The sequence below is a fragment of the Cyanistes caeruleus genome, chromosome 3 (genome assembly GCF_971803275.1).
Source record: "Cyanistes caeruleus chromosome 3, bCyaCae1.hap1.1, whole genome shotgun sequence".
In the NCBI taxonomy this organism is placed as follows: domain Eukaryota; kingdom Metazoa; phylum Chordata; class Aves; order Passeriformes; family Paridae; genus Cyanistes; species Cyanistes caeruleus.
The window spans coordinates 48,581,790-48,607,654 of record NC_141703.1 but is presented as its reverse complement, the minus strand read 5'-3'; the positions used below and the strand labels follow the sequence as shown (position 1 = coordinate 48,607,654).

At 38.2% G+C, this 25,865-nt stretch overlaps 1 long non-coding RNA gene across 1 annotated transcript in view; it reads right to left on the bottom strand.

Moving 5' to 3' along the window:
- Nucleotides 1-456: 456 nt before the first annotated feature.
- LOC147654142 (uncharacterized) overlaps nt 457-25,865 on the bottom strand; it is a 42,287-nt gene continuing 16,878 nt past the window's right edge. Inside the window, exon 2 of the long non-coding RNA XR_015284526.1 lies at nt 457-5,582. This is a non-coding gene — a long non-coding RNA (uncharacterized LOC147654142). The remainder of the gene's footprint in view (nt 5,583-25,865) is intronic.

Genomic DNA, 25,865 nt, shown 5'->3' with positions numbered 1-25,865 from the left:
ATAGATTAGAAAACAAGTTTAGAATAGATATTAAAACATCCATTGAATGCTGAAGTTCTTCATCTACTTTTTATGATAATTCTAATTGGTGAGAAAAAAGAAAAAAACTATCTAGTTGTAGAAAAATACTTATATTTAATAATAAATATAAGAAGAAAATAGTTTATCAGTTATAGTATTATGAGGTCATCAGATTTTGAGACAGGTGTCTGTAGAACAAAGAAATATGGTGAGCAATATCTAAGTCAGTATTTAATTGGTCCTATGAGTGGAGAAAAATTCTCAGAGAAAAAAAATTGCTGGAAAAAAACCCACTAGGTAAAAGGCACATAGTATAGTTCTTATGTGAATTTTAATAAACTACTTGAATATCTATCAATTATTACTTTAATATTTATTCCAAAAACAATTTTCAATAAATTGTCACTTGAATAATAACTCACAAAACTACAAAGATTGACACTTTTGAGCAATTTATTGAATGTAGATGATGCAGAACTCTACTAGCCCTCTGTAGAGTTCAGAGTTATTAATGATCAAAGAAAATCCCCAAACCCTGAACAATGTGTTTGTGTTCTTATGCAATAGGTTGCAGGTAATCACAGAGCTGACATAAAGAAAAAAAACCAAAAAAGCCCCTAACCAAACCAAACCAAACCAGCAACAACAATCCCAAAACAAACAAACAAACAAGCAACCCCAAAAAACAAAACAAAACAAAACCAACCCAAAAACAAACCAAAAAGAAATCCAAAACCCATCAAAAACAAAAGTAGATAAAAATAGCAAAATATTTTACACATCCTAGAAAATGCACATAATAAGGCATCTGTACAGAACCACAAGGACAGAAAATAGAAAGAGGCAATTGGGGTGAAAGTGGACAATGAATCTGGGAGGAGTCACCAAACAAGAAAAAGTAGGTTGTGCATGCAGGAATTTGTACACAGCACAAAGCCCCAGGGCAATGCTGGTTAACCAAACCTGATCTACAGCATTCAGCACAGTCTCTATCAGTGGTTAAAATAAAAACAGACAGCACCTCCCCCAAAAATATAGGCAAGTAAGCATAGTAAGTAGGGCATTCAGTGCATGACTGGCTGATACTAGTTCTCAAGCTGAGACCTAGCAGGAAATGAGCTTCAAATAAGCTTCAGTAGTTGGCATAACCAGACTTTTCTCAGTTGCAACTTCTCTGTGTTTGGCTTGCACACAACCTCTGTCTGAAAGGATTCAGCAGTGAAAGGATGATTGTGTCTGTACTGGTCCCACCACCTGCTCTAAGGATGGATTCCCATTTCTTCAATCAGTGAATTGTGTTCTACAACTTGCTTCACGCCCCCTCGAGCAGCCTGGCCCTATCTATAGCACTAGGATATGACAGATGCAGCAGCTATCCCTTGCAGCCACTTACTCCCAGGCATCTCAAACACTGGTGTATTTGTGCAGGATGCCAAGGGTGTGTTTGCATAAGGAGTTATGTATTATGACAGCTCACTGCCTGCTAGGAAGGGGTTTGAAGCCTGGGCCAGGTGGAGGTGATGGGAGCTGGCTTACTTCCACCCATATTGCTTATTGGAGCAGGCTCTGAGGTGGTTTTGTCATTGAGGCATTTCCAGGTTTTAGCTGGTTGGAAACCAAGTTTCTCCATGAAGGATCCAGCATGTGCACGTGGGCAATAGAAGCAGGCCCAACTGACAGCTCAGATGTACCCAGAACTCGCGTTTGCCAGGTACTTTAACTCAGTCTTACCACCTGGCAAGCCTTCAAAGTGAAAGTAGGCACATCTCATCTAGAAAAGCAAATGTTCACAGTCTTCACTGCAGAATGGAAACCTTCTTTCTACTGATTTTCAAGTCTCCTCATCCAGAGTATTATAAATATTTACAATGTTTTCCCATGTGCCTATAGAATGTAAATACCAAACTTGTAGAGAAATTATTTAATGAGATTCAGAGCTAGGACATGCCTTTCTAATACCAGTATAAAAATAAATAGCTGATAATATTCCCAGTCTTATTATCCAGGGACATTATATCTATGCTTTAAAAGGCAGAAATTCTAGGATGAAATTAGATAAGAAAAAACACTGACTGAGTGGTGAGAACACTTTGTGGTGTGAGCATACTTTGTGAATGGAAGACAAAGTTGGTTCACCAAGTTACATTTGAGTGGAAGAGCAAGACTCTTTGCGTCTTGGCTGAAGGAAAGGCAGGAGCAGAAAGAAAAGGATGGACAAAAACTTCCCTTGTTGCACTGCAGTTCAAGAGTTCCTTGATGCCTTTGCAGCTGTGCAAAGGTGGTGTAGGTTTTCCATTACTTTCCTGAGGGTAACAGTGGTTCTCTGCATTGAGCTGGCATTTAGAGCCAGACTGACTGGTACTTCATGGTATGGCAACACCAAGCCAAGTACAGCTTCTGAATTGCCACAGCATGTGCTCTATAAGTCTTTTTGTGCCTTGCTTCTTTTTACAAAGCCTTTTTCTACTTGTGATGTACTACTAGAAGTCTTCTCCTGAAGACAATTTTTTTTTCCTTCAGGGTGGGCACACTCTTAGTTTTAAAAGTTGAGATCATAACATGGAGTTGTTCTCTTTGCTTTTTTCTTTATAATTTCAGCTCATGCTCAAGCATTGAAACCTAAGACTCAGATCACTGCTCTGCTGATGGACAGCTCAACCCCACCTTCTCCACATGCTAGAAAAATCCTTTCTCTATCAGGCTCCTTTGGGTTCAGATGCTCCTTCCTTCTGTTTCTGGATCTGTGCCACTATACAATGCTGCCATTCTTTCTTTTTTCTGTATGACTTGTAGCCCCATGGTTAGATTACCTTTTCAGAGAAGGCAGATGTGGATTTGAGTCTCCATCAGCTTCAGCAGAAAAGGTAGAATATGTCCCAGGTTCTAGTGAGTGTCCCAATATTTGTATCATTTGACACCACTGTCTTTGCCTTTGGAGGTACTTAAAGAAAAATGACAAAGTTAATTTGCTATTTTTATGGAACCAAACTTTATTGCAGCTTGTCTTATTTTTAGGTCAAGTACTGGATTGAGGTCTTTGTGGACGTAAAGCAGATGTAAGGTTTCAGGTTATGGCTGGTGAGACACTTGGAATATGTTTGTTAAGTCAATCCTCATAAAGCAAATAAAAAGCAAACAAGAAGGTGATTGGTGAGTCTCTGTGATTTTAGGGGTAGGGTGTAGGGTGCATAAAGCAGACTTGAAATGCTGGATACAGAGCCACATATTTGCTCCCAATACTGGTTCCACCCCAGACCCTTTTAGGCAGAAAGAAACCAAATCAGTTCTGGAGGATGTCTCAGTTCATCTTTCTCTCCATTTGCACATCTCTGGTGTGTCTGTGGCACTTGGCACTTTGTACTCTGTCGTCATTCCACAACTTGGCTTCCTGTGGTGCGAAATCATTAGCTGATTTTGACTCGTCAGGATTAGCTCCGCTCCATGGTGCAGTGGGAAGATATTCCTGTAGAGATGACTCTGAAAGCAGTGCTGCCACCTAGACAGCAGATGCCACGTCTAGTGGCACTGGAAAATTAGGACACAGACTTTTCTCTCCTCTGACCATTTTAGCACAACATTCAAGGTATCTCTACTATATTGTTAACTTCTTGTGATTCTTGATGGGAACAAAATTTGCTTGGGGGCCCTTACATTCCTTAAATACATGGAATTTATGTATTAATAAATACATAATGTTGTGTTTACATGTTGTTGTCATAAGTTGTTATATGGGTGTGGCAGTTTAATGAAGATGGAGTGAGGAGGTAATGGGTGAAACAACTATTTCATAAGGCAGTAAGAAATGCTGTAAGATGATCTGTCTTTCAGTGGAATCTAGTGTGTTATTTATCAGTGAAAATGCCATTGCAGAACAGGTTCACACAGGAAATGAAACTTAGGCAAAAGTAGGCATCCGATAAAATCAACATTCAATTCAGCTCACTCTATGTAAAAGAAAAATACCCACATAATTTTGGGCTCAGGGACATGAAAAACCTTTGCTGGTTTAGGGTTTAAATTCACAGCTATCTAAAATGGCTGTTAATGTGCTTTAGTGATCCAGTGTACCAAAAGTAAATTATCTCCTAATTAAATGAAATAGTCAAAACCTAGTATTTAATTTATCTTACTGAATTCCTAAAGAAGGGGTAGTGTTTAATACCCTCCTTTGACTTAGCTGGGGTAAGAATGATAAAGGGAAGGAATTAAAACTGGTGAGTCTAAATGAGGTGGTTTTTTTTTCATTTACAAGTGCAATTAAAATAATCCTCATTTGTTTCAAAGTAAATTTGAAGGTGATAGAAACAGGTTTTTAACCTGGCCAATTAGATAATCTCAGAAAGGGGTAATGATATAAAATTGCCACTCTCTCCTCCAACACAAAGTAATTATTAAAATTTGTCAGTCTGACTTCTTGGGATTTCTTGCCTCTTACTGCAGAGGCAGTGAACCTTACTGGAAATTTCAAATTACTATAGAGCTCTTATTTTTGCTACTGAACTTGATGGTCAGATTTGTCTACAGATAGAAAATCCATTTGGAAAAGATTATAAAGCATGGTAATTTAGTAGATGTGCAGTTGCTCCTTTCCATTCAGCTTGATTAGCCTTTTATACTTCCCAATAGTTTATCTAAAAAATAGGCAAATTTGAGGGAGTTTACTCAGCATTTTGAATTTATACAATAGCCCATGACATGGAAAGGCAATCTTATTTTGCTGTAATGCCAACAGCTCCCAAAGCCATGAAATATACTTGACCAAGATACAAAGGAACACAAAAAAAAACTTGGATCTTGAAAATACTGAACACATCTGTAAACACTGAGGAATAAAAAAAGAAAACCATTGGACTTTTAATGTCAAAAATGTGCTGGGAGGAGCCCATTTCCTCTCGCCCCTCTGAATAGCATGTCCATTCTCTCCATCTGCTTTCCTCCCTATTCAAATCAGCATTACTGCTCCACAGGGTATAATCTGTTTTTCACCTCTCTAAGTCTCTCTAGGCACTTCCACAAGTGTTATTAATGTCAGGAGTCATACTGATTTCATCCCATTCCTAGTACTAAACACCATAGCTTTTTTCTCATCAACAGAGGGCTATCCCTGTGTGCAAATGCAGCAGTGCCAGGATCCATGCTTCAATCCTCTCTGGCCAGCTGGCATGGACTAGTCTAGTTCTTACAACTCATAAACAAGCTTGCTACATCCCAGCTATCTATTGGGAAATAGTGCACAGCTTTTCTCTAACTCTGGGCCTGTACTGAGCATTTGTTTAGGAATTGGTTCAGGGCCTAAACCATAGCAGGAACTGTTTTACTTCTTTAACAATAGAGATGGCAAAATCACAATGTCAGCGTTGGTCTGCCAATATAGACATAACCAGGCGGACTTCTTTTCAAGATCTTCCTGTATCTCTTTCTGGATCCATAGTCTCCTCAGGAGCTGGTGGGGCACCTTCTTGTGGGGAGCCTTCACCTCTCTCTGCTCCCAGCCCAGGCAGTGGCAGTAGAAGTGCAGAGGGGAACCCTTAAAAAATATTTCTTCAATATCCTTGTCCTGACTGTGAAAAAAGGAGAGAAGTCTGACTTTTGTTGTACAGGGACAGCATTGCTTCTTTTTTACAGACAGTGGCTTTATTGTCTGTCCCTTTTGGGAAATCAAAAATTGCTCAGGGGTCAGAGTCTGAAAATTTTTCAGAAGGGGAAATAGCACAGCACAGAAAGAGGTTAATTTTTAGAAGATTCACTTCAATTAACACCTTTGACAATCTGGCAAAATCTTACATTTTTCCTAGTAAAATATACTATTTCTTTTATTTCAGAAAGACCAGGTTAACAGCCTGACATTTCCAGCCCAATGCAAAGAGAGCATTATGAGAGCTGAGGCGGCTCTTAAGTCCCACGCAAATCTGACTCTCTGAGATTTATTTCTGTAAACTGACAGCCAAAACTCCAAATCATGAAACCAAAGTGTAAAAAAAAAAATAAAAAAATCCTCTATTGCAGAATATCTTGTAAAATATTAAGCTTTCAAGATTTCTGTTTCTAATTTTATAATAGCGTTTTTGGGTTTTTTTTAGGTTTTTATCACATAGCAAGAAGGGCAGAGTTGCCACATCCTTGCATCTTGTGATGAGGTATGTAAGTCAGCTGAGTTCCAGTGTGAAAAAGAAAACAAAGCATTTCTAGTTTACCCCAAACACTTCTTCTAATTGTAGCAAATTTAATTAATCATGGGCCTGTCAGATTTCAAGCAACAAAATAAACAGGCTTTCAGAGATGCTGGTGGCTCCAAGTGTGACTTTTTTTTTTTTGAAACAGTTTTTAGCTCTGTTTGTTTGCTACAGAGTATTTTCCTCATGTTGTTTTTATGCTGAAATGAGACTTGGCAATATTTTCCATTGGAATGTAACACTGTCAAGTAAGGTCAAAAGGAAAAATGCCAGTCAGTATTTCCCAGCGATTGTACACATGTAACCAAATGTCCTTTCACTGAACTCAGCTTTTATTTCTGAGAAATAACTATTATTGTAGCTTGCATCACTGCAGATATTATTAGTCATAAACCTATGCAGCTATTTATGCCATATGTTCAACAGTCAAAGAAAAATTCCTTCCTTCCTTCCTTCCTTCCTTCCTTCCTTCCTTCCTTCCTTCCTTCCTTCCTTCCTTCCTTCCTTCCTTCCTTCCTTCCTTCCTTCCTTCCTTCCTTCCTTCCTTCCTTCCTTCCTTCCTTCCTTCCTTCCTTCCTTCCTTCCTTCCTTCCTTCCTTCCTTCCTTCCTTCCTTCCTTCCTTCCTTCCTTCCTTCCTTCCTTCCTTCCTTCCTGCCTGCCTTCCTGCCTGCCTTCCTGCCTGCCTTCCTGCCTGCCTGCCTTCCTGCCTGCCTTCCTGCCTTCCTTCCTTCCTTCCTTCCTTCCTTCCTTCCTTCCTTCCTTCCTTCCTTCCTTCCTTCCTTCCTTCCTTCCTTCCTTCCTTCCTTCCTTCCTTCCTTCCTTCCTTCCTGCCTGCCTTGCCTGCCTGCCTGCCTGCCTGCCTGCCTGCCTGCCTGCCTCGCCCTGCCTGCCCTCCTCTCCCTCCCCTCCTCTCTCTCCCCTCCCTTCCCCTCTCCTATTTAGGATTTTTTCAGGAGATGGAGTCTAGCAAGGACTTAGACTTGGGCTAAGCTTTGCCAGTGGCTGCCTGTATAACTGGTTCAAGTAAAGTTCCCTCATGCCTTTTGCTTCTAAAATAGAGATGGAAAATTATTATATATGCAAAATCTGCAAGGAGTATCTTTATGCAAATCTATTATAGCCTCTGCTAGAATCCCTCCAAGTAGTGTTTAGAAGCTTTTAGAGAAGGAGAGGGTGGGATTCATTCATTCTTTGAATTATTTTGAATCACAGCCATTTGAATGACAGAAATGCAATGCCCATTGCCTTGGAGATGGACACATCTGCAAATCTGTTAAATAACAGAGTATTGCTTGCACAAGCTGTAATTTAAAGGTTGAAAAACCTTGCATCATCCCTGAAATATAAAACCACAGATGCTCAGTTTCCCAACACTGCATTTTACAAAGCTCTGAGCCAAGTCCTTAAGTAAGCCCTTATGTAGTCCTATTCAGTCCTTTTGAAGTGAAATTAGGTGTATCTTTTTTTTTTATTTCAGCATGAATTAATTTGAATAGAGACAAATTAAGAATATATCTCTTTCCTTCTGTTTGATTACTGGAACTTCAGTGGGAAATGAACCTTCTTCATTACAAAATAATTTCCCTTTCACACATGACCTTGTCTGAGTACATTTTTAAGCACTTTGCACTTACCTAGTGCTATATCACCATAGGTCTCTAGCTGCAATAGCCTGTGGGTTATTATCAGAGGTGAGATGTCATAGGACTCTAACTCCCTATGATAATAGTGAGGGTTTTAATTCTTTCTGAAATGTTCTTTAAATCCTATTAGAGACAGAGGTCCAGCTACAAAATCCAGTCTCACATCTCAATTCTTGATAAATGATCTTGATGTGATTACTCTTGGCATTCAAACTCTTGCAAGTGAAATAAATTTGCTGCAGGAATGTAATTAACCACAGCTGAAGGAGGCTTGATTATTGTTTCTATTATGTTCAGGTACTATGTTTATACATCTGAGCAAACTCACCAGTGAATTTCAGCGAAGCACAGTGCACTTGGAATGGGCAGGTATGGCCCAGTAAATAGCCCTGTATACACACCAGCTCTAGTCCTACAGGAATAGATGTGCGCTAGCATGGCAGTGGCCCAGGGTGAGTATTCCCACCTCTGAGGAAGGGCTATTCCCATAAGTGTAGTGCTACATTGAAACTGCATTATATTGCAATTAGTCTAATGCAAGCTGAAATATCTTTACACAGCGCTGCATTTCAGATACTTGCACACCCAGATACGTGCAGCAGATACAAACTGCTCATTTCCAAAACTGTATTTATGCTACAACATTGGTGAACCTTGTGTTTATCCCAGGTTCTCCAACACCTTGTATTGTAGATGTGTTATTTTAGTCCAATGTGGAGCAGAGTGGTTCCTTCAGGGTGATTTGGGATAAAACTGAGAACTGCTTTGCACTGGAGCCCACATGATAAAAAATGGATATAGGGCTGTCTATACCCCACCCCTGCAATTCAGGAGCCTTCATGCTTTGATTGGGGTAAGGGAGACAGATAAACCATGTCCACCCTGTGTTATAAAAAAGCTGTCCCTTGTTGGAAAGATTCTTGGATCAAACACCAATTTAATCTGCATCATGTGACCATTTTAATTTTCTTTCCTCTGCCAAAAATAATCAAATTTTTATTTAGGTACCAGTGAGAGGTGGGTGGTTAGAAATACCTTGACCATTGAACAGCTTGCAAGTGGAATACAAATAACTTTCATTGATTAGGATGGCAAAAGCCAGGACTGACTTCTGAAATTTAGCTTAAAACTGGAAATCAGCTTCTCTGTTGCTACACTTTGCAGTGAAGTCATAATTGTCTGTTTGACATTAGTCTGTTGCCATGGATAGTAGGAATCAGGGTAGGATGTGATGACATTAAAAGGTCACTTCAATCTCTAATACCTATGGTTCTGGAAATGACTAATGGCATTGTGCTGCTACAAATGTAGAGCTCGAGCAACATGATGAACTGTAACTGACTCTTGTATAAGCATAAATACCTCTGAGAGAAGAAAGGATGACAGAGCCCTATTAAAAAGTGAATGGGTTTATTTTTCATCTTGTTCCTTTCTGAGAGAAATTACTTACCTGGTCATTGGAGTGGGTCATTTCTTGGGTACAAAAATGTAACAGCAAAATGGGTGTATCAATAAATGTTATTTCTGATATAAATCTATGCTTGTATTTAAACAATTAACTCTAAATAATTATTTATAGGGGATTTTCTTGGACCAATAAACATCACTATTTTGGTATCTTAGAAATTTTAAGACTCTTTTAAGATGTGGTTTGTCTCATCTCATTCTAGGAAATAAGGCATAATGTTTATTTTCAGAAGGACATATTTGAAGTGTCTAACTGAAACCATGGAGTTCCTGCTTGATTTGGAACAGTTAGGCTTGATCTGGCAGAAGAACATGACCGAGTCATTCTGAATTGTTAACACAGTCCCAGTGGTTATGTCAGAAAATCTTTAGGGGATGGGAAAGAGATGGAGCACAGATTTCTACTACAGCAAAAACTGTTAAAACAAAAAGAAACTCTGAATATGTCAATTGTAAAGGCTGTTTTGTAGAACTTTTGTGATTCTCTAATATTAACTTTTTATTTACTCATATAGCTCATCAGGAATTTTAAAAAATAATTTAAAAGTATTTATATTAAAAAAATGAAACACAAGTCTTTCCACCATCCCTCTCTCCTTTGTTTTATATTTTCTTCTACTTCCCTTTCCTTCCCTTCTATTCCCTTTCTCCCTCCTTTGCTTCCTCCCTTCTTTCCTTCCTTTCCTAAATTTTCAAAAGTGAAGGTATTCTATAATCTGTCCTTCTATAAAGCTGGCTGTTTTACCACTTAGTTGTGTAACCAGATTCTAGCTGTGATGTGTTTATTAATCACTCAGTGTTGCCACATGTTTCATTGCACATTTTGCGTTCCTGGGAGCTGTTTGTAGATGATTTCCTGTGTTTCCAAATCTGGGAAATCCAGCCCAAGCTGCCATTGACTGCTGCTGAGAAAGGGTGGAATCTCTTGTCTCTTTGCAGAGGCAGTTGCACTTTGCCTGCAGCAGGAGAATAAACAAACAAAGAGTAAATCCTTTCTTTAGCCTCAAGTGCAGAGGTAATTTTTTTCTCCAATAAGTTTCCTTATGAGGGTGCTCAACTGCACCATTGGAGCATTTGTCTTGTGTCTTGTCACATGCTAGAGATGATCAAAGCAGCAGCTTTTGTTTAAAAAAATTGAAAAGCAGAGCTGCAGAACATCCAGGGATGGATATAACACCACAAAGCAAGGAAGAGTTAAGAGAGCCAAACTATATTAAATGAGTTTTTTTCAGCAGTCTGCCAGTGTTCAAAATGACAAGGTAGGTCAGGTGACACAGTTCTGAAATAGTTTAGTCACTTGTATAGAATTTGGGCATGTAGATTATTTTTGGTATCTATTGTTCTGTAGATAGTCAGTCCAGCCATTAAAATAATGTTGCTATTTTCTATGGCAGTGAGAAGCAGCATTATTTTAGCAATATTTTTTTTGTTACTTATGAGACAAATTTAAACTCTGCTATTAAATAACAACGAATAAACCTAGGCATCTGTTCATGAGAAAAAATTCTGAAAATGAAGCCAATTCCATTCATACTCTTTCTACTTTTATACAAACATTGAATCAAGCAAGGTGTTTTCATAGTATTTCTATAAATCATGAATTAATTTCATGTCATCAGTACAGAGAAGGGAGACATTCTCAATACACAAATAATTATTGAAATGCATGTCTTAGGCACGTGGTTCTTTTCAGGAACTTGAGCTCTCCAGTATTGTTTGTGAGTTATCATCAGTATCCGTAATCTTCACATGATTTATTAATGCTTTTCTAAAAAGCACTGATGTAACTGTCCAGCACTGTTTTCCTTTTCATATAGGGAGTAGAAAATCCCAAGCTCTATCATCATCAGCTGGCTTGTGTCCAATAATTCCAAATTAATTTAAGTGATCAAGAACTGGGCGTTAACTTCTCTTATATGTCAGGAGAGTAGGTAATGAAATAAAACCAATCAGTTAAAGTGTAGCAGCTCTTTACTCTGTTCTAGTGGGAGGAGAGGGTGAGATCACCGGTTCTGCAAAGCTGAAGTGACCAGCTGATTTCTTTGTCTGCTTGCCTGTGTGCTCTCCCCTGGCACAGCAAGAGACAGCCATTGCTCCCTGCTACTTCGTGAATAAGGGGCTTTCCCATGGAGCCCCTCTGCACAATGAAGCTCAGAGACCTGCTGACAGTTTATGTCTCCATCATTTTATTTTTTCTTATATCACACCTGTAGAAGGAAACAGGTTAATTAATGAGAACAGCAATGAACATCGTTAATGAGTGAATTCTCATTGTTATGACTCTGAGCAAGGCCCTGTGAGAACACTGGAAGTAATTATGTTATATTTCCTTTTGGTTTAGCTACCAGGCCTAGATTTGTTCACAGAAGATTTTACAAGAATTTCTTGCCATATTAAGACTGGCCTTGTCCTTTATGTCTTGGAATAGTTTAGGATGTGTCATTTCAATACTGAAGAACAGATTTGGGCATTTATTGCTGAGCTACCTTCTATGAAAGAAACAATTACACTTCCTGGGAGTTTTCAATTTTTTTCTCTTAAAGTTTCATGTGTCCATACTGCGTTGTAATGGACAACTTGATTTTGTGATTTCTTTATTCAAGACGAAAAGCAGTTAATTTCAATTTATATATAATATGAATTTTTATTATTTGTCTTCTTTACAGTGATAGAAGGCAGAGTACAGTAGATTAACATAAAATGCTATGAACTGAATTCTTAAAGTACAAGTCACTCCTTTATATATTGTGTGTAGTGAGACAAGATTTACATTTTCATGTGCCAAATAGGCTTCTATTTAAAGCACAGCTATGAGAAGATATGCTATTAGTCAAAATTCAGCTTAGTTTTGGATTGTTAATCTAAAAACCATCTAAATGAATTAATCTAAATAAAACAGTAAAAGAGGAGTTGTGTCTACTTGTAACTTACAGTCTGTTGTGATCCTCAGTAACTTGAGGAAACACCAGCCAATGAGAATTCCTCAATAGTTCCCTTCATTTCAGCTGGAAAGGAAAGTATTTTTAAGAATCTCCAGCTAGAAACTAGAGAGGAGCATTACACTGTATACACTGTAGTTACTCTGAATTAAGATTAAAATGTTGCTTGATAGACCCTGGCTTTTTTTAGTAGCAATTATTCTGAGTGCATGATAATACTTGTGACTGTGTGTGCTTTAAGCTCTCCACTCCTTGATATGCTCTTGAACTTGTGCCATTTTGAAAGGGTCACTGAATCAAAGGTTTTGATGGGGTGACAGAGGACTAACATTATAAAATATACATGTCCTGAATTACTATCCCAGAAACAGACTCACAGGCAGTGTATATTTTTAGAGTTACACTCACTGTTAACTGACATTAAATACACTCTTGTCATATTAAAATGCGGTTAGGGCAGCTACTTAATGATTCACTGTGATTTTATGATGGCATATGCTAAATATTCTAACAAATTTCCAGTTATGAACTAGTTCAATGGGAAAGGATGGTATCAACCTAATGTATTATTATATAAGTGGTATTTTCAGTGCTGTTCACTGAGCATTGTCAGATACTGGTTGATTTAGTTGTATAATATCATTACAGTTTATGATATCCAAGACTCCTAAGAGAAATTTTGAACACGAGTATGTTCATGCGTGTGCACACCTGTGTATAGAGCTTATAATTAATTGTTTTCAGTACACTTTAGTTACCAAGAGGGAGACCAGCATCCAAAAGATAAGCAAGCCACATAGATAAACTACATTTTGCTTTAGGTAAGTCTTCAAGTTCTAAAAGTCTCCTACAAGCATCTTGCATCTAAGATGCTTACATTTTAATCAAATGCTGTCAAACTTTTTGATGACTAAGGGAGAGATTACCCTGTAGCTGGTTACTCAAAGATACAATGGCAAATAAATTTTACAGTGTTAAAGGATGATGGAAAACTATCTGAGAACCATTTGAGAATTCTTTCATGCCCTGCCAGTTTGATGGCCTAATTTGAGTAATGAGCAAATTTTTTATGCCCTGTATATGGATTCTGCAAATACCTGTGTTGCAGATTTAGCATCACTGCAAGGATCCAGTTTTCTACTATCTGTGATAAATATATACTACAGTGTCTAATTAATTATATTATCCACTTTACCTTAAAAAAATGCATTCTAAGATAAACAAAATTCAGAGCAGTTCACTGGGCTGATGACCTTGAATGACCATCCATTTACAGGATGCCAATGGTCTTTACTGGATGTCAGAGTAAAGCTCAAAGGGTTCTTTTTAATCCTAAACTGTTATATGGACAAAACCGCACAGATTCATAAGTAGATATGTAGGTGATATAAGTAGCCTCTCATGGAGGAATCCTGACTTCACTGGAGTCAATCTTCTTATTTCTTTCTATCTTCATTTCTCCTTGAATTTTCTTAATAAACATTTTAAAAACTGTGTTGATGTCTGTTTCTTCTGCTTATTAGAGATACCAGGATTAGGCAGAGACTGCAAAGAATATGGCCATGTATGTCTTTTTCTGTCTATGACCACCTTATTTCCAAACATTTGAAACACAAATTCCTGATATCCTCTCCTGCAAAAGCACAGTAGCAGTTTGCCTATTGAATAGATTCCTTTAACATTTCATATATGAAATTCCATTTTTACTGTGCCATTGACATAAGAGCTTCAGTGAATGAATACAGCCTACCTGCTGGTCACCTACTTAAAATCCAGTCTATCTGCAGAAGATAGTCTGCACTGCCAAGACTGTATGTGGTATGTGTGACATTAAACCCAGGAAAGGAATTGCTATCCTCCTGATGTGTAGCATAAAGACATACTCTAAAGAACTTGGCTGAATGACTCTTGCTTTAACACAGCTATTCACCCAGAAAAAAAAATAGTGTGTAAATATTCCAGATTACAGTATTAGCTGGAATTTCACTTGAACAAAACAAACAAGAATATAAAGGCAGCCTGTTTGAGGAAGCAATGGAAACAGAATGGGAAAATTTGTTATGAGGGGTTTTCCAGTAGAAGAGACTGGCTCTAGATGGAGAAGATTTAAAGAAGTAGCCAGAACAGTACAATGGAGAGGAAAAAAATGGGTTCTGTGGGAAGTCTCCTCCACTGATCTGCAGTGTCTTGAGGCAATGCCATTATTCTGCTGAGATAAATGGGATTTTTCTCTGGGCTTTACAACAGCCAAGATCTCACTCTTGATGCTTATCACTCATGCTTGACCTTGCAGGCAAGGAAGTCATCACAATTTCGAGTGCCTCAAAAAAGAACCTGTGACACATGACTATCGGGCTGAGAATGAAGACAGTCTTTATGTGTCAGAAAGGCAGAGATCTGAAGTGCTTTAAAGTCAGATTTCTGTATCAGATCACTATGTTTACAGAGCAGGAGGAAAGCTGGGCATGTCTGGATTTATCCCACATGTTGACTCACAGCTATCCTATTCAGAGCCGAAACCACTCCTAGTAACACTTCCAGTCACCAACAGCAACTGCCAGCCAGCAAAAGCAGATAACACCAGAGGTAAACTTCCAGTCTGCTTTAGCCTGAAACTTGAATCTTGGTGGAAAAGGGATTTTAGCTGTTGGGAGTAGTAACAGCAGCACATCAGGCATCCTCTATTCAGTGGCCAAGTCTTCAAAGGCTTTGTGAGCAGTGGAAGTTTTTGCATCTGGAAAGCTTTCCTGAGCTACACTCTTCGGTGCCAAAATTGGTGAGTCCATGTTGTAGCAATAAGCTTACCTGAGGAACTTAAAATGGAAATTAATTTGAGATAAAAAAAAATAACATCTGTGTTTGACTTGCAGTGTTTTCCATATAATCTCTGTTTAATTTACAAGTAGAACTTCCCCTGTGTAATGGGAGAAATTTTCACCTCGTCTTCACATGTGTAATGTGGGTTCTGATTGTCCTGAAAAGTAATTTTTTTTCTCCTTATTTCAGAACCAATATGTGAATTCTTTAAGTTGCCATCATGAAACTGTTCAGTCATGTAGCTAGATTACTAAAAAGTCCCATTGATAGAAAATCCAGTCTCTAATACCTGGCAGATTTGGAATAATAGGATAAATTGAATGCATGCCAGTATCTTCTGACACTATTTCAAGCAGAGATGTTAGTGAATGTACACAAGAACCTCTTAAAGTCGTGTTTAACAATTCCTGTACTTTATTTAGGAATTCATCACCTTTCAGTTGTAAGTGAAGGATGAGTGACACACTTTTATTATATTGCAAGGAGATTTTCATGCTATTTAACATGTGTCTTCTCTAAAAGATGACCATAATTATAAAGATTGGAATGACCACCTCATGAGGGAAAAGGACTAAGCTAGACACTCACTATTTGTCCTATGGAGTTTATTTATTTTTTAAACTATTTTCAAAAATCTTCAGGGAAACATACAGTATCCCACTGCCAGGTTTTATGTAATGGCTACTGGCACTGAATTACTCAAAGCCTTTCCAGAACCAAAGGTTTTACTTTACAATTGCATTTGTATCTTGGCCTATCTAACCTTCATTGCACACATCATGTACAAACTTCCTTCAGGAATGTGGACAGTAGGTTTATGCACCTATCTGATATTAGCACTTTGAATTTAGCTTAGCTGTTGTTCCTACAGAGTTTAGAAAATGTATTTGAAATAACTTAATCTAGCTTACTGAATATATTTAGACATTAGATAGAAGATTATATTTTCTTGGATCTTGAACAATAATCCTAGATACCCCCAAGCTTCAACAGGTTTCAAGTTTGGTTCAGATTTTGACTTGCATTCCATCAGTATGAATACTTGCTCTGGCATCTGAGCCAATTGACTAAGTTACCTCAGGCAGTTGAAATCTGCTTCAATTCATAAAATTGGCTTGAGATATGAGTTTTCTGGTCTCTTCTTGGTTAAAAAGCAGTCATAGATTAAGAACTTGGACAATGATGCATAATGAAGTTGAGCAACTTATTGGTAATGACCAATATTTTAGCTAAAGAAAAAAAAAAACCAGATTTTGGAAGAAGTGAAAATGAAACAGGGTAACAGTCACAAATGAAACAGCATGTCATGAACTCTAAATAAAACTAGAGATCTCCCTTGATGTCCCAATAGTACCAGCTTCTCAACCCAGACCTTTCAAGCTCTGCAGACAGTACTGAAAAGGTGAGGCGTGACTAGGTCAGACTCTTTTGAGGCTGCATAAATTATGACTATATCCTTTTAACTGGATGGTCTTACACCATTGAACTTGGAAGTAAGATGAGAAGGCCTGGATGTCCCATCATGACCACAAATGCTTGGACCAGAACTGCTGTTGTGTGTCTCACTTCTCCTTTGTGGTTTCCAGTGTAATGCCACATCATTCCTCCTCGACTCTGTGGGCTTTTGCTGCAGTTGCATGTAGACTTTTCTGAAGCAAGTTTTCCACGAGCAACATAATATATAAAATATGGCTACCATCCAAAGCTAAATATCATTCCAGTTCTCTTTCCTGAGATGAAAAAAAATCCCAAAAAACATTTTGATAAGGAGCCTCCTAGAACTGTCTGATAAAAGGAGCAAAAGTAGGGTAACTTTTCTAGCTCTGATTTTCTTGTTGCATAAGCAAGTGAAAGGAAAATATTACATTTCTATTTTCACGATTTTATTTGCTTAGAATCTGTAACAAGCAAATGTCAGCAGACAAAAGCAGCAGTATATGCTCAACATAAAATTTTGCAGAACTGTATTAGCAATAAAGGAAAAATTTCTATGTGTCTAATTTCCATGGAAATATTTGAAGAATAGCCAACATAAATGTATTTGAGCACTCTGAATAAAGTATCCCAAAAATTAAAGGAAGACAATTAAAAATCAATTTTAAGACGACTAAGAATAATATTTTCTCTTAATCTTGTGTGAAAAAAGAGAGAATGATAGAAGCCCCCCAACAAAATTTAGCTTTTTAGCTGCCATTCCTCCCTTCTGGGATCTGTGGAAATGGAAGAAAAGCTCTTCCATTTGTTATGCTGAAGGGTTGAGAACGGGTCTAATTTTCATTTCTCTGTTTCCACCTAGTGCTCAAAGTGCACATTGCACCACGCTGTACGTATGTTCTAGAATCCAGAATGGCAGTTCGGTGCTCTCTGTTTTCATGGAATCTGCAGTACAAATTTAATTAAAATTAAATGTCATTTTTATAAAAAGCACCAGTTCCCACAATAAAGTCTGTCAAGTGTCTATATGGTCTTCACTGCAGGATCTGCACAGAAACAGGAGTGTCAGTTACTTGGTTTAACTCTCAGAATCCCTCCTGTGGATGAATTTTTTGGTGGTAGTTCTCTTGCTAACTGAAGACAAATGAATGCATGTGAATAAAAAGGACTACACCACAGTAATTGAGAGACATTCATTACTCTCACAGGCACAAGTGTGTGCTCAGGATACAGACTAGAAAGGGATAGCTAAGACTCATCTGGACTCATTTGGATATCCTTTCCCCATATAGCTTTCACATTTTATAACAATCATAACCTTTTATTAACACAACTGGGGGATTCAAAAAGTCGATGGTGTTGCAGAAAAAAAAGAAGAGATCTTGTGATAGATTATGAAATCTATATTTTTTTCAGAAGGTTGAAAAGAGCTAAAGACAGAAGTTGTGGATTTACCTTGCCAAATGTAGAAGGAGGCTTATGGACAGATACAAGCATACACAGACAGGGCAAGTGATGTTTTAAATTGCTTTCAGGTTCTAAGACATTTTTATGGTATATATGCTTATAAAAAGAAAAATAGCTGAATAACTTTTAGCTGTACCACAGGCACAATCTGAAAAACACAGGATGGTTATTTCTTCTGGTGTCTGATGTGTGGGAAGATGGAACCTCTTTTTCCACAATTTGTAGTTTTAACATTTTCTTTAGAAAAATGGCTTGAGTGCCTGTTTTTCCCTTGTGCTTTCTCTTTGAGCGTGTGCAAAATATGAATGAGTTAATGCCCAGACAAAGAAACTGCTATGTCCTTGGTTTAGTAACCTCTAGTTTAACAGGTAGGAAGCAGCACAGCTGTGGCCACCTTTTGCTGGGTAAAAGCAGGGTATCAATCACAAATAAAATAACATGTCATAAACTGAAAAAAACAAGAGAGGCCCCTTCGTACTACACCAGCTTTGATAACATTTGTTTTATAATAAAGCTTCTGCATCTCCTCTGGTTCATTAAGTGCCCAGCACTGACTGCTTCATTGGGGCACTCTGAAAACCTGTGTTGCACCAAATTCCTTTTAGGTCTTCTGGATACTCCTCTCCCAGTTTAGATGTAAGGCAGACACTGAGCTATTTGCTTTAAGCCATGCAGATACCTCCACAGAGGCATATACGTATGTTGGTAGGGAACTCCGAATACAGTGACCTCCCTACAGAATTTACATTTTTCTGGGTAGATGCAACAGGTGGGCTGAGTTTTTTTTATACTTCCTGTTTTAGATTTAAATTTCATTTTACAGAATAGCTTGTTTAACCTTCCAAAAGACTAAGTGCATAGGACTGTATAGGTCAGCATTTTTCTAGCAGAAGCTCCTTATTAAAATACTGTATCCTTTTTACCACTGTGAACATTGCTATGAACTCTGAGCTACAGAATGGTTCAAATTTTCACCAGTTTCTGTTATACAGCCTTCTTGCTTGAATAGTAAAATAAAAATTTATTTACAGTCAAATTCTCCTTATTAGTGAAATAATATTAATGAAATAGTGCTTTTAACGGAGAATGCATGGAGAGGTTTAAGTGAACAGTACCATTGCATTATATTGTCTGTACCTGAGGCCCCCATTCCTGAAAGGAAGTCTCCTGTATTGAAGCATAGATTTTCTTTGGTTTGAGTCCTTAAATGATCTGGAGGAAATGTAAACTAGGGAAGGGATTGCTGTGGATGCAACTCTGCAGTACAGAAGGCAGCCCTTGAAGAGGGCAGGGTCTGTATGTGGGGTCTGCGAGAAAGTCCCACCTGTCTGGAAGCAGCTGTTCTTGTCTTGGATCATAGTAAGGTGAGGGGCTCTTTTATCCTCTACAGTTGCCCAGTCAGGTGAAGACTATCCGAGTCTTTGTATTATTTCAGACAGAGTGTGTCTTTCCAAGGGGATGGAACATATGACTTTGTTACAGGAGAAAGAAGTACTGCCTGCATCTGAAAGCAACTATAAAATGGTGCAAGCAGAATAAATTAAGTTTTGAAAGAATGGGAAGCCTCAGTATTATCAAATATAATTAAAATTAATACTTTAACTTCTAAATAATATTTTGTAGTAATATCTTTAGTATTTACTTCTGTATCATCCTTCAAGGAACTGCTCTTGGCAAAATAAAAGCTTTTTTCCTTGGAGGACTATATTTATGTAAATACGTAATACATTGTGATTAAATTAAATTAGCACTATGTCTCCCCTTCAGACTTGTCTATATAGTCCTGTCCTGTGATCTTTGAACTAATGAGTATTTGGATGAAAATATGGTTTGAGGGTTTTTTTTGAGTGAGAGTGTAGAAAATTAAATCAATTAAATAAATTATCACACTTAAAAATGAGGGGTAACCCTGTTTCAACATTTGTAACATTTCAATGGCAATACCATAGTTTGAATCACTTTTCTGTTGCAAAGGCTGGTAGGAAGAAGTGCACTTCTGCTTTTAATGTTTTCCTTTAGAGAGGCATGGACACACTAGCTTAGACCTATCCAGGACAGTAATTTGTTTCTAGTGGAGCCTGGAGGGAGATGCTTCAGAGGAAGATGCAAGGACCTGCAGTCAGAAGTAAGGGCACTGCTCGTTCTCTAATATTAAAGTTATAAATCTGTCCACACAGCTTGAGCAGCCTCCTGAAAATTCATCTTGTGGTGCCTGAAATAATGAATAAACTCTTCACAGATTTTTCTGTCTATTGCACTGAATGGTTCTGAACTACAGCAGAAGCTCTCAAGTCTGATCCTTATTTGAAACTTCAGTGTAACAAAATGGAATGGTTGCTGTGACTTCATGAGGCTGGGACGCAGGGGCAACAACAGCTGGGGCAGATCCCATTCCAACACCTGTAACAATTCACAGGTGGGCATGCCAGGCATGCTTACTAAAAATCCCAATCCACTGAAAGAGGTGAGCTGATATTTCCTTGTGTCTGTTACAAGGGAGTAATCTAATCCCTTGTGTTTGGTGCTGCTTTGTGATGATTTCAGAACTTGCACTTTTCTTGGTCTTAATATGAACTTTCTCCCTGAATTTGTAGGTAGAACTTTCAAAGGTCTCAACAATAAAATTAAAGAAGTTCAAGGGATGTCAGACATAACCAGAGGGTATGTGACCTCACCACACCAGTGATGTGTCTGCCACTTACACTCAAAGCTGAGTCAGGCCATCTCTGCCTGCCTTAAATAATTAATGGAGCCAGAGATGCTTGATTAAGGAGCCACCTGAAATTCCCTTTCTCTTTATGCAGTCATCTAGGAGTGCTCAGTGCAGAATTATTGAGGGCAGAGTATGTCTTATATCTGGCTTGCAGGTGCCTTATTCTGTGCTATACCCATCTGGAACTGCAGACAGGTGGGTGTTCACCACCATTTCCTCAAGGTAGTGCCTAAGGACCACTCCATTAACTACAAATTGATGAGAAAGTAATACAAGGGACATGTGGCCACCTTGGAATCAGAGACTCTGCATGAACAGCCCAGGGGCCAGAACTGAGACTCCTCCCGACTGGATGGTGGCACACTTTTCAGGACAACTATAGAGAAAGCTTGTCATGTGGAACTTTAATTTTGTACATGACCATATTTAAGCTCAGTAAACTAATATTTATATTATACATACATTAAATTTACTGTGAAATTAAAACACATAAAGTATTGCTTAAAGTTTCACTCATCTGCATACTATCTATGAAGTCTGCTTCTACTGTGTGGTCATATATTTACTTGAATGCATATTCTGTACCTTGTTGATAAATCAAAGCAGTTGTATACTTTACCTTCCATAGTACTACTGCTAATGAGATACAGTACATCTGTACTCAGATTAGCTTGGATGCTTGTCACAGAGCAATTTCCCTAGTACTTACACAAAACTGCAAGTGATTAAATACCTTAGTGGAAATACTGCAGTAAAACATGCCTATTTATTATGTTCATCTCCTTTGCTTCTAATACAAATTTATGCTTACATTTCAACATCTTCCTGGGTATGAATTTGGGACTTTGGGTTTTTAATATTCTTTCTTTTTTGCAAACTTTTTAATAGTAATTTCTGTCACAATGGAAGAATGAAAATAAATAAGTACATTTTAGTAATTACAAGAAATTATTTAGAAGGCAGTAGTGAAGATGGTTTACATTTCATTGACTTTATAATTATAGAGTTGCCAATGTATGGGTGATTACCTCCTTCCTTCTTGTTTGTTATTAAATGAAGTGTTCAAGGAAGCCCTTAATTTTTTTCTACATGGTTGTCAGAGGTGGGATGTGGCAAGAATGGGAGAAAATGAGGAAGGAAGCAGGTTAATGCTGTCACATGAAAAGAAGATGTATATAATTAAAGAGAGAAAGCATGGACTTCTTTCTAAAGTTATTAATTCTGGCTTGGTCTTCCGTCTGGGGTAGTAGCAATTTATATGGCGTACATGGTGCTTAGGGAGAAAAGAAATGGTCTTTCATCACAAGAAGCAGGATGGTCTGTGTTTTAGATGGCTGAATCTAATCTGGTAAAGCCACTAGTGCTGTATGCCAGGGCTTAGTAATGGGTCTGATACTGTTCTCCATATTTATGAGTGATCTGGAGGAAGGAGGAGCACAGTGCACCTTCAGCAGGTTCACCGATGATACAAACTGGGCAGACTGGCTGGTTGTGCCACCTTTCAGAGGGACCGCCACAAGCTGGAGAACAGGGCAGGGAGGAATCTCAACTTCAGTAATGGTAAAGGCAAGCCCTTATATCTGTGGAGGCATTACCCCAAGCACCAGTACATGCTGGGGACGCACTGGCTGGAAAGTTGCTTTGCTTAAAAGGTCCTTGGAGTGAAAGTTTTCAGGAAATGGAAAACCAGATGACCATGAGCTACTAACACACCCTTCATGGAAAAAAGGGCAGCAGCTTCCTGGGCTACATTTTAAGAGCATTGCCATCAGGATGAGGAAGAGAATCCTTTTGTTCTTCAACATTGGCGAGGCCACATCTAGACTATTGTGTCCAGTTCTGGATTATCCAGTAGAAAAATGCTATGGTTTACTGCAGTAGTCCAGTGCAGTGATGATTAAAGTATTAAGTAAATTAAAGTAAATTAAAGACTGAAGCATATTTGACTACTTTGGAGGTCAGATGGCTTCTTTTAAACCTAAACTGATAATAGTTCCTGCCATTCAAATCCCATCCTCAAATTTTACCCTTCCCACAAGTGCCTGAAAGATATCAAAGACCATTGATATGAAAAAAAGTTGATATCAGACAAAGTTACTCCATATGGAAAAGGACATGAATTGGTAATAATTGGCAAATTACCCATATGCACCAAATTATGTTTTTACTAACCTTTCCCATATGTATGCATGTAGAGATCTGAACAAAGTGTGACTTGCAGATGAGAGCAAAGCTAATGCAGTATTTAGACACCCTCAGAAAGGCCTTAGATGGTTCCTTCTAAGTGTTAGAAAGTCCTTTCAATTGATATCCTGTGGGAGATCTCTTGTATTAAAAACACTGTAGCTGTTAGGGCAGGGAAATTACTTCTAATAATCACTAATAACAATATGACTAAATTTAGAGAGAGGTAAAAATATTGGTTTTGAGGGGATTTTTTTTTTCCAATAGTTACTAAATTAAGGTGCTAACTCAAAAGAGCTGGTTTCCTGACTGATGTAAACCACCCAATCACACTTTGGCAAGGGAATGGACTTGGCCTCCACATGCTTTATTTCAGCTGTTTTGATCATGAGACTTGAAGTGAATCAAATCTTGATGTTTGATGATCTGACCAACACAATCTAAGGGACTAGATGGTCAAGGGCAGGACAGGCCAGGCACAAATGTTACTTTTGGTGGGAATGTGGTACTAGATCAGTTTAAACTGATAAACAAACCACACCCTTGCTGTTCACTGCAAAACCTATTGTCAACACCCATTTACTGGATCACTGCACTGTACAGTTAGATAAATGATAGAGATACTGATTCATGACAATCTCTGTGGTGTTTCCTGAACATGTAGTCCCTGCAGTGATACCTTTGGCTGTTTAGGAGGCTGACCTTGCAAAACCCAGATAAAAAATTGTATTGAGAGGCTATAACTGCCCTTGCCCTCATGCCAAAACTTTTGAGTATTGCTTGTTTGTGGCATTCTCTTCAAATCACTTGGTTCCCTTGTTTGTAACTCATCAACCCTCTTATCCTCTGTGTTTGCCTTTATTTGCTCCTTCTGCAGCATAATTCAGATATTCATCTGTCCCAAACACAAGCCATGTGGATGGAATAGTTGACATGCCATGCATTGTTCATGACATAGTTCTCATGCAACATCACTGCTCATCCTGTCTCTCTTAATTTGACTGCAGTTTTTCTAAAGTGTGCAATTTCCGGGCAAAGAATTTTCTGTTTTTTACACAAACATCTCTACCATTGCTTAAAACCAGTAGGATACATTCATCTTCATTTACAAGGACACTGCTCTTGAAACTCTTCATGAACATTGCCATGGAGGATTTGCATTGTCAGTACAGGAAATCAGACTGATATTTGACCTTTGAGATCCTTTCTTGCTTACTTCCATTTTTAATTTGACATATTTTTCCTTCATTATTATTTCAAGTTCTCTTCAGTTACTTTGATACCTGCTTCCAAATTTCAGCTTCCCTCTGCTCTGTGTCTTCCAAACAGTTGGCACTCGCAAATCACAACTGCACTCCGCCTTTTTCATGGACTAAGTGTTGTTCTGGCAAACAGTGATTCGTGTGCATATCATGGTGCTCCCTTTGGAAGGGAGAATTTAAAAGATGTATTTGCTCAAATAGCTAAAGACTGAACAGGTTTCCCGGGAAGAGGTCATGACACAAAGCCCGCCAGACGTCAAGAGGCATTTGGACAACGATCTCAGGTACGGGTGTGGTTCTTGAGGATGTCCCATGCAGGGCCAGGAGTTGGACTCAATGATCCTGTAGGTCCCTTCCAGCTCAGGATATTCTATGATTCTGCTGGACCTTTTGGTGTTGAATGTTATTTTATAGAATTTTGAATAGCACTGTAAGTACTGTAGCATAATGACACAGGAGAGATAAATAAAATTAACAGATTTACCGGCTTTGAGGAGAAAAAGTGATTTCAAAATGTTGCCTAGAATCCTTCTAAACAAAGACCTCAGTGTTGTTTGCAATAATGGCAAATAGTTGTTTGTATATAGAGAATTTTGTATATACACTCTTCTCAGCTGATTCTGTTCTCCTACACTAAACAAGCTATCAAAATGGATATCTCTTGTGAAATCTGTTTAAGAAAGTTTACCCTCATTTTCAGTTGGAATTATCCTTAGTTCCAGTAGGATATCCAGAAGAAGGAAATATCCATTAGGTCTCCAAGGCTCAAAATTAGTGCTATGTGTATAAAAGACTTAAAATTATTTCCATTTTCCATGCAAAACTTCTGAGAAACATAAAAGATTTAGGTTCAAAATCATGTGAGTTTTCCAAGGTTCCTGGGAACTTGCAGCCCAGACTTTATACTGGGGAGTTTCAGACCTTGAAGTGGTGGCCCCAGCAACACTACCAAATAACTATTGTACAACTCTGAGCAGAGAAATTGTTTGATCCAGAAGCTGCTTGTCTTCACCACAGCTATTTTTTGCAGAAAACCACAAGATTTTACTGGCTGAACTCAATGGCACGTGAACTGAGCTCTCCAAGGAGTGCAAAGAACAGCAATTCTGGCAGTTTCGTTTCCCCACTGATGGCAAAAATAAAGAAAAAAAGGGGAGCAACAGTGTGACACATAACTGCTACACTGGGTTTTGTGGTATTGCTTAAACAGAGAGTCAGTGTGCAGCTCAGCTGTTTGTAACCACAGAAACAGAAAATGTTATTTGGAAAGAGGGAGGATGTACACCAAATCTACTATGTCTCAAACCTGACAGTGTTTCTTTAAAATGTTCTTAAACCTGTTTAACACACCCCTACTTTTTACCACTCCCTGGGAACATGCACCACTTATAGCAACTTGTAAATCAAGAAAAACCAAACCCAGCAATTTATTCTCCAGTGCGCACTGGATATGTTCACACACCCAGCTTGGCCATATAATTAAGTTACAACAAAGCTCACTAGCTTGGAGCTTTCTGCTTCAACCTAAAATGAGTTCAGCACTCTGAGTTTAGAAGTCTCAAATATTCTGGAGCAGAATTGCTTATTTCAAAATTATATTAAGAAAACGAAGAAAATATTTAGAATTCAAAGATTGTGATTATGTACAATGCTATGAGGTTCTATTCACAAATTCATAGAAGATGCCAAAACTCATTTATAGTGTTTTATCTGAAGATTAGGGATCTGAACACATTGAATATAG